Consider the following 12,422-nt stretch of genomic DNA (forward strand, 5'->3'; position numbering starts at 1 on the left):
ACTGCCTACTATTTGCTGTAATTAGTGTCATTCCATTCTGCCTTTCCCTTGACTACTTCAAGAAACATCATGCAGACAAAGTGATAATGAGTGTTGAGCAACAGGTTTAAACTCCCCCATACAGCTGAGTGACTTGAGGGAGACAAATATATATTTTTTGCTCCAGGGAAAATGAAAAGCATTGATTTAATCCAGCTGCCAGCAGTTCTACATAACTCCTCTGGACACCAAAGAGAAGTGAATAAAGAGTAGAAGACCTAACAAAAATAAAAATGCCACATGTCCATAGCCATGAAAATTCATTATGCAAATGAAAGTACCCACATTTTAACATAAATACTGTACATTTCTACCCTGAATTGGGAAGAGTCCTCTGTACTATAGACAGATAAGAGGTAGAAGAGACATTTAGGTCATCCCACACTAATGGAACTTTCTGTAATAATTAAAATGTTCTATATCTGTGCTCTCCAATATGGTAGCCATAAGTCACCTGTGGTTATTAAATGCTTGAAATGTGACTGGTGCAAATAAGGAACTGAATTTTTAATTTTAATTTTAATTCATTTAAATTTAAATAGCCACATGTGCCTAATGGCTACTGTGCTGGATAGTGAAGATCTAGACCCTTCTCTACTCTAAGTAGAAATTTGTTCTCCAGTTCCCCTGATCTCTTTGCACTTTCCCTGATGATCACATCCACACTCAGCAGCTTCAATTATCACTTACAATGATGGCATTCAATCTTGGCTGTATGTTATATTCACCTGGGAAGCTGTTTTTAAATGGCAGTGGTGGAAGGGTACTGTGACCCAAGCATGAGTATTTTTCAAAAGCTCCACAGATGATTCTAATGCACAGCCGGGGTTGAGAACCTTTGATCAATATGCTGATATCTCCAAATTCTATGTCACCAGATCTCAATGCTGTTCTCCACATACTGACTGGATCTCTCTTTCTTGATGTCTCCAAAAACCCTCAAAAGCCAACACATCCAGATAGGACATTGTTACCTCCTATTACCCTCACCCAAATCCTTCAAACTATAATTGCTGGACTTATTTTTACCATTTTGCTATTTGTTTTCTATATGTCTATATATTTTTGTTCCTCAATTCATTCTATACCATCCTCTTTTGTGTTTAATTTATTTTTGTAATGTATCATTTTGATTCAGTTCTCATTTTCTATTCCATATATGTTTTTAGTTATTTTCTTAGTGGTCACCATGCCTATTACAATTAATATCTCTAAATTATAGCAAACTAGTTTGAAGTAATAACATCTTCAGTAGTACAAAAACTCTGTTTCTATGCAACTACGTCCTTCTCCCTTTATGTTGTTATTGTGACAACCTACATCTTTATATATTGTATATCCATTAACATAAATTTATAACATAGATTTTGTTCTACACATTTGTCTTTCCAGTCATATAGGGGGAACAAAAAAGAAAACTTACAAATCAAAAGTACAATAATACTGGCTTTTATAGTTAGCTATAGAGTTAAAAGTAACTTGACTATTTCTTCATGTGTCTTTTTCATTACTATCTAGCCTGAAGGAGTGCCATTAGCATTCTTGTAGAGCAGGTTTACAGGCAATGAGCTCCCTTAGCTTTTGTTTATTTGGGAATGTCATAATATCACCTTCATTTTTGAAGAATACTTTTACAGGATATGGAATTTTAGTCAAAGTTTTTTTGTGTCTTTCAACACTTTAAATATATCACCCAACAGCCTTGTGGCCTCCATGGTTTCTGAATAGAAATTGGCTGTTAATTTTATTGAGGAACCCTTGTACGTGACAAGTCACATATCTAGCTGCTTTCAAGATCCTATCTTTTGCCTGGCTGGGCGTGGCTCAGCAGTTGAGCATCGACCTAGGATCCAGGTGATCGGGGTTTGATTCCTGGTCAGGGCATATGCCCGGGTTGTAGGGTCGATCAATGACTCTCTCATCATTGATGTTTCTATCTCTCTCTCTCCTTCTCCTTTCTTCTCTCTGAAGTCAATAAAGATATATTTAAATATATATATATATATATTTTTAAAAAAAGATCCTATTTTTGTCTTTTGACAGTTTGATTATAATGTGTTTCAGTGTGGAATGTCTTTGAGTTTAGCCTTCTTGGAGTTTGTTGACCTTCTTGAATATATAGATTAATGTGTTTCATCAAATTTTGGACATTTTTTACCATTATTTTCTCAAATATACTTTCTGCCTGTTTCTCTTTCTCCTCTCTTTCTGGGACTCCTATTATGCACTTGTTGGTGATAGTGTCTCACATACTCTGAGGTGCTATTTACTTCTCTTCATTCTTTTTTGCTTTCTGCTCCTCAAACTGGATTATTTCAATTGATGTATCTTCAGCTTCACTGATTCTTTCTTCTTCCTGCTCAAATATCTACTGTTTAGCATTTGACAAACTGCTGGGGAGGCTGCTCCAACTCTAAGAAATTCCAAAGAGGGGTAAAAAGAAAGTCAGTCCTCTGAGATGATCCCTCTTTTTCATACAGCAATTCAATAGATATGTATTGACCAGTCAAAATATACAATCACAATTCTTTGAGAACAAAATCCATATTTCCCCTCACCTTGGCACCAGCAAGCCACATTAGAAATGCAGGCCACTGTCCCCATGGCTGTCCCCAAACTAAGAAGTAGAGGATGGTAAGCAGTTCAGTAAAAAATGCCACAACACCCTTTTGCCAAAATTTAGTAGCTTCTTTTTTTTAAATTTTTTAAAAAATATATCTTTATTGATTTCAGAGAGAGGAAAGGAGAGGGAGAGAGAGAGAGAGAGAGAGAGGGAGAGAAACATCAATGATGAGAGAGTCATTGATTGGCTGCCTCCTGCACGTCCCTGACTGGGGATCGAGCCTGCAACCCGGGCATATGCCCTGACAGGGAATCGAACCCTGATCGCCTGGATCTTAAGGCAACGCTCAACCGCTGAGCCATGCCCAGCCGGGCAGTAGCTTCTTTCTTTACTAAGCATTACTCTGCTTGTTGTAAGTTTTTATTAGATTCCAGAGTTCAGAAAAAGTTGATTCTGATGGTGTTTGCTAGGTTAATGATTGCATTAGTGGATATAAGGGTTTTTGAAGTTCCTTACTCTGCCATTTTTTATCATCTCATTTTTTTCTTAATCAAATTTTTGGTGAAAATTTTTGCACATATATCCTTTCACTTGAACTTTAAATTTTTTGTCCAGCTCCATATAAAACACAAATGGAATACTTTTTGTAATTTATATCTTAATTAAGGAAGAAATTATACTTTTATTAGTCTTTCTTTTCTGCAACACATTGTGCTTCCCTATTTTCTTTGGTCTTGTTTGATCCCCTTCAGTAACTTCTTTTACGTGGATCCTGTTCCTTTCTAAGTAAATTTATTCATGGATATCTTAAGATGCTGTCCCTAAGGTACATTGGATTTTTTCCATTTTAATTTCTGAGTGATTATGATGATTAGTGTTATAAATTTTTCAAAGTAGTTGATATTTGTATATTTTTCTTGTGTTCTGTCACCTTACCAAAATCTCTTGTTTGGTTCTAACAGAGTTTTATAAAGTTTCTTGGGTGTTTCATTATACAAATACATTATATGCATATGAAGGTAATTTTGTCTCCTCTGTTAAATATTTATAATATTTTCATACCCTCTATTACATTACTCATAACTTTAAAAGTGAAAAATAATATCAATAGTGGCATCCTTATCTTGTTTGTGATTTTAATAGCAATGGGTCCAGTATTTCACAATTTATGATGATATTTATTATTGATTTGAAGTAAATAGTCTTTTGTGCATACATAGTTTACTTCTGTTCCAATATTTTAAGGAATAGGTGCTGAGTTATATCAAATTATTTTTATTAATATAATCATGTTTTCTTTCCTTTAAGTTATAGACTTATTTACTGAATTGTATTGAAAATGTCCCCATATTGAACCATGTTTGTACTCTTAGGATAAATTCTACTTGGCTATAATGTATTATTCTTTAAATACAGTACTGGTTTTAAATTTGTTAATATTTTATTTAGAATTTTCAGAATTATTTTCATGGTTGAAATTTGTCTATAGTTTTCATTTTGGGTACCTTTATCAATTTTTATCATTAAGATTATGCAAGCTCTATAGAATTAATCGAAGCATGTGTTTTTCTTTTTCTATAATATGAAATATTTTAATATGCTTTCATTGATTTTAAAGAGAGAGTAGGAGAGAGAGAGAGAGGTAAACATCAACGTGAGAAAGAAACATCATTTGGCTGCCTCCTGCATGCCTCCTTCTGGGGATTGTGCCCACAACCAGGGCATGTGCCCTGACCAGGAATCAAACCAGCAACCCTTTGGTGCAGGGGGAAACACTCAACCCAGCCACACTAGCCAAGGCTGAAATATTTTTAATATCAAGATACCATCTGTATTTTGTTAAAGTTTTATATACAGCTATGAAATAACCTAAACTGAATGACTTTTAATTGGTAGATATTTCAAACTGTTTTAATTTTCTCTGTGATTATTAATATGTTCAGGATATCTACTTATTTCTACTTTGATTTTGGTAATTTCCAGAAAATCTTGTCACTTAGGATGACTTTGACATCTTGTAACATAAAAACATGCCTAAAAGTGGGTTAACAAAAAGAGAGTTTTCATCTCACAAAACTGAAAGTCTAGAGGTTGAGCAGCTCCCAAATTGGTTAATTCAGTGGTTCAACGACATATAAAAGACCCAATTTATGCCATCTTCAGCATGTAGGCGCCATCTTTTAGGATAGCTATCCTCATAGTCCCAAGGTGGCTACCAAAGTCTTTGCTGTCACATGCAAATTACAACATTCATAGGTGCAAAGGGAAATACTTTTTTCACATCTCTTTTTAAGAAGCCTTTCCCAGAAGCCATCTAGCATATCTGATTGTCCAGAATTGCCTTAAATGCTGAATCAATTACTGGCCAAAGAAATGGAATTTGCAATATTAACAGTTTTAGACTAATTAAGACTCTTTCCTTGAGGTAGAAGGGCTTCTTGTCTATCAAGGGCTGCATGGAGGGGAGGAGGTTAAACATGCAAACAAAACCAGAACTCTACCAACAGAGCATTTCCCCATTGCTATCTACACCACTAGTTCATTTAGTAATTCAATACCATATGTCTATTGAGAACCTACTATGTGCTAAGTTCTGGGTATAGAGTAATAAACATGACAGATAAGGCCCTTGCTGTTATGGAATTTAAATTTATGTTGGGAGTGCCCATCAGTAGATGAGTGGATAAAAAAGCTGTGGGATACTTACACCATGGAATACTACGCAGCTGTAAAGAAGAAGAATCCAGTACCCTTTGGGACAGTATGGATGGACCTGGAGAATATTATGCTAAGTGAAATAAGTCAGGCAGCGAAAGACAAATATCATATGATCTCGCTTATATGTGGAATTTAAAGAACTTAATAAACTGATGAACAGAATAGATTCAATGACATGGAAGCATAGATGAGACTGATGAATGTCAGAGGGATGGAGGAGGGCGGGTGGGTGTAGGGGGAGAGAGTAACCAAAGAATTTATGTGCATATATACACAACCCAAGGACATGGACAATGGTGGGGAGAGGGACTGGGGAGGGGGAAGGGATGGGGTGGAATGGGTCATTGGGGAGAAAAAGGGACATCTGTAATATTTTAAACAATAATAAAACTTAAAAAAATAATAATAAAATTTATGTTGGGAAAGCTATATATTAAAATAATAAACAATTAAAAATGTGGTCATTTTAAATAGTAATAAATTCTTGAAGAAAATCAAGTCAGGGTAATGAGATAGAGGGTGAGGAGCTTGCTCTGTCAGAAAAGGTGGTCTTGGAAGCCTTACTGAGGAGATGACACTTGATCTGAAACCTACATGATACAAAAGAAATTGAAGATCCAGTGGAAGAGGATTATAGAGACTGAACTGCATGTGCAAGTGTCCCAAAATGGTCACATGCTTGAGAGGTTTGAAGAATAGAAAGTCAGTATTCTCTTAAAATATGTTGTGTTTTATAAATCCACACCTGAGCACATGCTATATCCATCATCTAGAATAACCATCACTACATTGCTGTCTCTCAAACTCCTACCAACCCTCTAAGACATAGATCAAATATTACATTGTCTTCAATTACCTCCCCAGGTAGAGCAGGAACACTTTGTGTCCCTACTATGTATTAGAATCCTTATCACACAGTAGTACATTTAACTCATTTTTATTTTTGCCTCTCCATCTGGACTTGGAGTTGCTTCAAGGCAAGAGCTATGTCTCATTTAAGTTTGTATTCCCCACTACCGAGTATTCTGGCCCTGACAAATAGTAGGTACATAAATATTAATTGAATTGAAACATAAATAGCTACTAATCCTAGCATTATTATAGGCATTATCGAGCATACAAGAGAACCTATCTTCATTGAAGTAGTTAAGAAGGTAGACTCTGGAGTCAGAAGCTTGGCTCTAATCTCATTTTCACTACTTATTAGCTGTGTGAATTTAAGCCATTTACTTAAACTCTCTGCACCTCAGGTCGCTTATCTATGAAATGGGAGATAATAATGGTAACTGTCTTTAAAAGGTGAAGAATAATTTAAATAATGTATGTGAAGCTTTTAGCACACATATCTGGCACATGATAAGTGCTTAATGTTAATTTATTATTATTTGTAAGTTAATAAAGTTATTAAATTAATAAGATTTATACAAATTAAAATCATAATACTGCAAATACAACACTAGGCAAGATGGTTTAAGGTGCATTCTGAAACAAGATGTTATCTTGACCTCAGCAAAGCACTACTGAATGAATGAAAGAATTAAAAGTAGCCATGGTATAATATGTGCTAGCATGACCATTCTAGAGCACTGGTTCATTTCTGAGCATCATACTTTAAGAGAGAAAAAAAAAGTATTGTGTAACTAGAAGCAAAACACTCAGATGTTCATGATTCTACTGAAGGAGAGATTCAGGACAGAGAGAGACATGAGAGCTGAAATAAAAAACTTTAAGGGTTGTCATGTGGAAAAAAGCAGAGCTTTGCTTGATGCTGCTCCAGAGAGCAGACTTGGGGCCATGGAATAGAAGTTGTAGCAGGTGATTTCAGCTGAACCTAGAGAAGCACTTGCTGAAAGTCAGCATTCACCATGCAGATGAGAAAGTGGTGACTTTTCAATAGGTGGAAGTGTTCATTAACTGAATGGTCAGTTAACAGTGGGACTTTTCCATTGGGCAGGGGATTATTCTAGATGATCTTTGAAGTCTCTTGCAGGAGGTTCAAGATCTGGAACTTTCTGGGAAAGATTAGTGTTACTATATTAAAATTAGGATGTTCTCAGAGTGATACTCTGAAAATGAGACAAAACACTCTCAAAATTAATACCTCACCAAATGTGTGCGTGCATGCATGCACACAAATACACACACACCGGCACACATGCAACCTTCTTCTGACCAGCCCATTCCTGTGTCTTTATACGTGAAATTTCCACTTTAGTCACTCTTTGAATTGGACATTCAAGCTTCTTGTTCAAATGTAATTCTTTTTTCCTAGAAGAGGTATTGCATTAAGCCACTCAATCAATATCATCAGCTTCTGTCACAGTGCCTGGTACATATTCATTGAATGTGTTTATTACCTGCCATTCACATTTGAGATTGTACAAGTTTATCATATTAAGTCTACCTGCCTTAAAAGGCTCTAAAGAGATGGACAAGTGGATAGGTAAGCTTGGATAAGGGTGAGAGGTAACAAGGGTTTCACCTTTCAAGCTCAAGCTTCATGGCACCAAGTGCAGGCCATGCACATATAACATGTCCCTCCAAAGGCACTTTTTTTTTTAGTTAGGTGGAAAGCAAAGCTTTTATCCTCACAAAGTCCTGAGCTGGGCAGTGATCTGGACTGGGATTTGGCAAGACCATTTTGCTCCTTGGCATTCTGCCCAGTCCAGTGATTTAGCTCTTTAAATTGTATCATTCAAGCCTACAAATGTCATAGATCCCATTAGACAAATTCGTCTGGTTAGCATCACAGAAAAGAGAGAACATGATAAGCTTCCTGAGGCAAAAAGTTAAACCATTTCTAATATTTCATGCTTTGGGGACTATATTTCAAGTGAGGTTCACTTGTACAATGGTATGAAGTGCTAGCTGGTATCATTTTGTTCAGTTAAGAATACACCTCAAGGCCAGTGCATAATGTTGGGAAAGCCAACCTCATTCATCTTTTGGCTTAGGTTAATGGCAGATGAGTGCAATCTGCCAAGTATAATGGTAAAGAGTGATCGGAAGGCACTTCCCAATAATACACCATCAAGAGATGCCAGAAATTCCATTATTAGTTACTTTTTCCCAGAATAATAGCAGACTAAGACTAGCAGCAAATATACAGAGAAAGGATTGGTCTCAGAACCCAGAGCAAGGCTGATGCTAAAGCCGTGTGGATTGGAAGAGTGCAGGGCACTAGGCAAGTCATTAGACATCTACATAAGCCTATACATGTAGGCAGATAATGCAGGGAACCCATTTTACATCACTCAATGCAAAATATAAAGGTGGGCATGGAAACATAAAAGAGATGTCCTAGGCTGGACAGCAGTCTTCTCCTTTCTCCTCCATCACATCTTTCTTGTCCTAGACACATCCTCTGTACCCAAGGCCCCAGCAAATTTTCTAATCAAGGAATCCACATTAAGGTGTTATTATCTGTTCAGCCACAGTATTTATTATTCCTTCCAGGGATAATTTTAGAGATGCAGTGTCTTAAACCAAAGGAGTAACTATAATAGTATAATATCAGGCAGACCTCTGGAGGAGATATTTTTCTCTATAGGGGGATATTATGAAATTTCTCACAACACAACTCACTGGAAATGCAATAGGCCAGATGAATTTCAAGTGCAAGAGATGAAAAGTAAAGCTAGATTCTGAATTGACTATATATCATTCAATTATACTTACTTCAAGTTTCAAATTACCATGATTTTACTGTCCTCTCTCTTCACTACTATAGCCCACGATCTGGCACATAGTGAGAGATTAATGAATTCTTGTTGCCTTCATTATTATTGCTACAAGAACCAGTAGTAGTAATAGTGCTGTTGCAGTACCTGGCACAGTGTCTGGGACATATTATATATTCAAGACTATAATAATTATTTTATTGCACCAGCTCCTGGCATAGTGCTTGGAACATAATAGGGCACTAATTTAGTTAGTTCCACTCATTCTCATCATTCTCTTGGATACATTTGTCTTCAGTTTCCCACACAGCTGTGCCTTACTGCAGTAGACACAAATCTTCCTGTAGCAGTAATGGTTAACCCAGCACCACCAGTGACACCATCTGAAAAGACATTCAGCCTTTCTTTCCATGGCAAATGGGCAGCAAATGTTTAAGATCATTTTCCAGATGGGGAAATAAAGGTTATGGAATTTTAGCTCACCTCTAATCCCTGTATCTTACACCACTGTTTCCCAACTAGGCCATGATAAATCTCACCACCTTTGTTCTTGCACTCTGCAGTGTCTGGACTACCCTCACATTTTTATATTTAATTCATTCTCCAAGGACTGACTTAATGGCTACCTTCTCTGTGAAATCTCTCAGACACCCAGCCCTCACTGAGCCCTTTCTGAAATCCCAAAGCTTCATATCACTACCACATAATTTAGTACTTCATTCATGACCTTGCCAACCCTCCTCAGCTAGGTTGTAGTTGCTCATTAAATAGTCATTTGTTAAGCACCCATCATGTTTCAGACCATTTAAGTGCTGGGAGGACAAGAATCAAAGTATTCTTACCCTAGTGGCAGGGAGACAAACATGCAGTTGGGTTACATTGGAGAATTATGATCCAAGTGTCCATGGAGAATTTAGAGGAAGGTTGGCTAACTTTCTGAGGGTATTGGGGGAAGGCTTTACAGAGAAGGGGACCTATGAGGAAAGTAGTGGAGCCAAGAAGGATTTTGTTAAGTAGAGATAGTAGGATGAAGCCATGTGCAAAGACATGTTCATAAAACAGCAACTCAGAGAACATGGGTCAATACAGCTAGAACTAGGGTGGGATGGAGTAAGATGAGAGAATATCATGGAAGGTTTACTCATTTTTCATCAAATATACATCAAGCATTTATGGTATGCCAGGAATTGGCGAGGTGCAGGTGCTGAAAAAACAGGAGAGATGCAATCTTTGCACTTGAGCTTTAAGGATAATTGGACAGAGCAGACAATTTTCAGTAAGAAAAAGAAATATATAACTACAAATTGTAGTAAGCATTAAGAAGGAACAGAATAGAGTATGATTAGGAGAAGAATATGAAGTAACTACTTTATAGAGGGTAGTTAGTGAGGATTGCTCTAAAGAGGTGACATGTTGTTGAGGGTGGAAAGATAAAAAGAGCTGAAGAAGAGTGTTCCAGGTGGTGATGAAAGATTTTGAGGGGGGGCGAAAACTTGGCATGTTGGAAAAATTGAAAGAAGCTCCACAAGGCTAAAAAATAGTCATAAGGATATAAAGTAGAGCATAGGGAATATAGTCAATAATATTGTAATAACTATGTATGATGTCAGGTGGGTACTAGATTTATTGGGGTGATTACTTTGTAAGTTATATAAATACAGAACCACTATATTGTATACCTGAAACTAATATAATATTGTATGTCAACTGTAATTTTAAAATAAACAAATAAAAATAGTGGATGAGGGTGAGAGAATGGCTTAAGATGAAGTTGGAGAGGTAAAAACACAAGCCAAGACCTGGTAGACCTCATCAGGAAGTGATGATTTTATCAAAAGAATAGCAAGAAATCAACCAAGGAGGAGTGAAATGGTATCAGGTTTGTGTTTCATGGGGTAACTTAGGGGTAGTATGGTAGACAACCTGGAGAGAAGAGAATCAAATCAGGATGATCAATTCTAAGGCTGTGCATTGGTCCAGGTGAGAAATAACAAAGGCAAGGATATGTTCTTTCATATCCTCCAAAAGTGACTAGCATATTGTTAGTCACATGGAAGGCTTCTACCATGTTCACATTAATTAGCTAAATAAATATAAACTGAATTGAGTTGCTGAGTCCCTCTCCAGGAGATCAAACTGTCTCTTCTTCTTCTTCCCTTTTGTTTATAATGGAGATAGGGAAGCAGTCTACAATTAGTAGTATTAAAGTCATTTGCTGTTTAGTGACATATGCTTACTCTAAGTGCCGCTTTCCTTTAGTCACTGCTGAGTTACTTGAAAGTAGCACAGGAAAATATCAGTATTTCTCAAGACAGCCAAACAGCACCCTACTCTCCTGAGATTTCAATGCGGAGAGAAATTTGTCATTTAGGCCTGTTCAGGGCAAGGGGTAACACTCATCTTCAAATATTAGCTTCCCAGAAGATCATAAGCACATGAATTGCAAATGCCACTTGGAATATATGCTTTTCCCTCTGCCAAAACAGAGATGTAATTACCTGGAAGAGGGAGGCAAACGTTTGTGGGAGCTTCATGTCTTCATCTCTCTTACATCAAGAAGATGAGACAAGAGTCCCTTTATCACATTTACATTTCCTTTTACTGGCAAAACAGTTTGGTAATGAAAGACATGTAAATAAGTCTATCCAAAGTAAGCCTCCAGAGGACCTTGGAGGTCCCAGGAGTAGGAGGAAAAGGCAATCACCTAATGAGCCTGAGCTTCATCTTCTACCCTGGGGAGGATAGCCATTTCTACCTCACAGGGCTAATACAAGGAGTCAATATGGAAGGTTCATGAATTTGATTTGGGAACTACAAGGCGGGAGCTCTATACTGTGATTCATTCTATGCAATTGAAGGCAAAGTCTGCCACATTTCCTCCCAGAGAGTTAAACACATTGCAGGAACTCAAGAATAGGTTTTACTTTAAATTCAATTCTATGAAAATCTGGCTTTAGATTTGGAGCATGTAAAACAGACTATTCACTTCTCAGATTTGAATCACATTCTCAGATCTGTCAGCTCCTTGGTTTGAAAGAGTGGAGGAAAAAATCATGAATGGGCAGAGAGGGTATGTGCTTACCTTTTGCAGCTGCCTTTGGTCTATTGGAGCCAATACCCCTTCCCCAGTGAACAGCAGCAAGAGGCAGAATTTCAGTTAGCACTAAAACAGGATTGCAATCCAGGATCTGCATTTGGGGCAGCTGCAAATGTAGTACTGAAAATCAGGACAAACTTATAGGTCCAGAGCCCAAAGAAATTGGCCAAAGATGAACTCCTACTTTGCATCATCAATGAGAAGTATTATCACATGTATTTTCAGGCAGTAGAAGAAAAGGAAGAAACTAGCTTGTGCCATGTCTCAGGAGGTTTACCCTGAGCCAGCTGCTTTGATAATGTATTATCTTATTTAATTCTTATGA

General features: G+C 37.0%; 1 protein-coding gene across 2 annotated transcripts in view; it reads left to right on the plus strand.

Annotated features, from left to right (window-relative positions):
* The window catches only part of TRPC5 (transient receptor potential cation channel subfamily C member 5), a 269,057-nt gene that overhangs the window by 118,317 nt on the left and 138,318 nt on the right, over nucleotides 1–12,422 (plus strand). The window lies entirely within an intron of this gene.

This window comes from Miniopterus schreibersii, assembly GCF_964146895.1.
Source record: "Miniopterus schreibersii genome assembly, chromosome: X".
NCBI classification, from domain to species: Eukaryota; Metazoa; Chordata; class Mammalia; order Chiroptera; family Miniopteridae; genus Miniopterus; species Miniopterus schreibersii.